Here is a 2,507-nt window from a genome sequence, read left to right as displayed (position 1 = left end):
GAGTTACATAGTTACTTCATTTATACAATACACAGTGATAGACAATAAGCTTCTGCACAAACATATAAAACGTGCTGTATAGTTACAGCTTAAATACACATACTTACTTCAGTTATCTGCATAACTCAAACACTAAATAATCACCAACAATAAATATTCTACAATGTATATATTCATTCATTTATTATAGCATTTATTTACTACCAACGAGTGTTACCATTTATACCTACATAAAATACGTGTTTCATACATACAGCTATACATTATTATATCTACAAAGTGATAAAGAAAATATATGATCACAGTTACTCAGTGAGCGATTAAAAGAACTGTATTAAACATTTATTAATTAAAGCTACCTAGTGGAAACATATAAATTAAGTTACAAGGTAAACTAGAAAAAAAAAATGGCCAACACAAATGACGTTAGCAAGAGTGAACATCTTCAACACAATCGTGAAGACAAAGATTTCCACACAGTGCTGACACACATATTGCCCACGATAGGTACAAGTGAACAACAAGTCAGTGTATATAGTTAATACTGTTTATAGTGTATGTATATTTTTTTTATATATAAAATAACAAAATATGAGACTATATAATATCATTTTCAGTAACATCTGTGCAATATAAACTAAACCTTAAAAAAGGGTCCCTAGGAAATTAGCCAGCAATTATGCAATCATGAACAACACAGAAAAAACGTAGACAAACGAAGAAAAACAAACTATAGAAAAGCAATACATACAAAAAAAAAAAAAAGAAAAAAAGAAATAGAGTAAGATCACATAACAAACAAATGAAAATAAGTGTAAGTGTTACTACAAATGCCAAAATACCACATAAACTCCTTCTATAAGTGAAACAAAAAACAAATTGTTGTCTCCACAAGCAAGTGGCATGGCACATCATCACATAAACTCCTTCTATAAGTGACATAAAAAGCAAATTGTTGTCTCCACGAGCCAGTGGCATGTCACATCATCACTATCATCGACCGCAGCATGACCGGATTAAACGTCAGGACTGCAATTATTACAATTATGTAACTACAAACGATATGTAACAATTATGTAACGACAAACGATTGCATTATGTTATACTTATTACAATTATGTAACTACAAACGATATGTAACAATTATGTAACGACAAACGATTGCATTATGTTACACTTGCTACAATTATGTAACTACAAACAATATGTACCATTTATGTAACAGTTGCATTAACAAGATGTAACTTTATGTAACTTTAACTACAATTACGTAACTACAAACGATATGTAACAATTATGTAACGACAAACGATTGCATTATGTTACACTTTGCCAATTATGTAACAGTTTCATTAACAAGATGTAACTTTTATGTAACTTTAACTACAATTATAAGGCCAAGACACTTATGTAACAGTTACATTAACAAAATGTAACTACAATTATAAGGCCAACACTATGCATTACCACAATATTTTCTAACAATTCATAAAATGTTACAGTTATGTATTACCACAATGCTACTACAATGTTATAAGTCATACAGCTATACCACAATTCTGTATTACCAGTATCATCATACAAGTTAGGTGAAATATTAGACATTACTAAAGGGATAACTCAATATGTAATGTATAACATAGCAGTTTTACCATTGCTCAATTATATGAGTATGTCTGTTATACATACACATCTTACAAAATGTTATACAACAACCATTGCATTTATTCAAATATGTATACAACTTGTTTAAAATGTTATATTACTGGATAATTGCTATTTACTATGAATGTTATATGTATACAATATTATAATCAATATTATATACTAATAGATTAGCATATGTCAATGATGATTACTGTCGGAGGACCTCCAGTGGCGTGTGCCGAGCATATGTTAGGACTCCATATTATAATTACAAATCATAATAGTTAGATAGATAAATAGATAGATAGAGAGACAGATAGAAGCAGGAAGTCAGATGATGAGAAGGTACTGTGTCTGCGAGAATCGAGCAATGCTAAACATGCTTACACACTCTTAACCCAAGGAATGCTTTATAGGCACATGACAGCGCCTCGTGACCATACACACACATACACACATACTCACACACAGGCTTCTAGAACTTTCCAACCACGGTGACCACACGTGACACGACTCCTCTTTCACCAGAATTTAGGAAAGAGAGCTCAGAAGAAGAGAGGCCATAGAATCGGCAGGTAGTGGGGAGAAAGGCTTAGCAACTTGGAAGAGAGAGAGAGAGAGAGAGAGAGAGAGAGAGGGAGACAGGGACTCTACTTATACTCACTCGTGTGCGAGAGACTTGTTAATATTTCCAAGACAAATAAAAATAGTCCCATACTCTTCTTTATCTCTCCTTGTCATTGCATGATAAATGGGAACCAAGATTATCAACGTACAAACAACTCAAGTATAACAACCGCTCGTCCACAAGTCTAATATATATAACTTCTCTACAAGTAACTACAAAGTCTTTCTATGAC

This window comes from Coenobita brevimanus, chromosome 104 (assembly GCF_032717465.1).
Source record: "Coenobita brevimanus isolate Jiangsu-jjx chromosome 104, ASM3271746v2, whole genome shotgun sequence".
Taxonomy (NCBI): Eukaryota; Metazoa; Arthropoda; class Malacostraca; order Decapoda; family Coenobitidae; genus Coenobita; species Coenobita brevimanus.
This window is presented reverse-complemented; position numbering follows the sequence as displayed.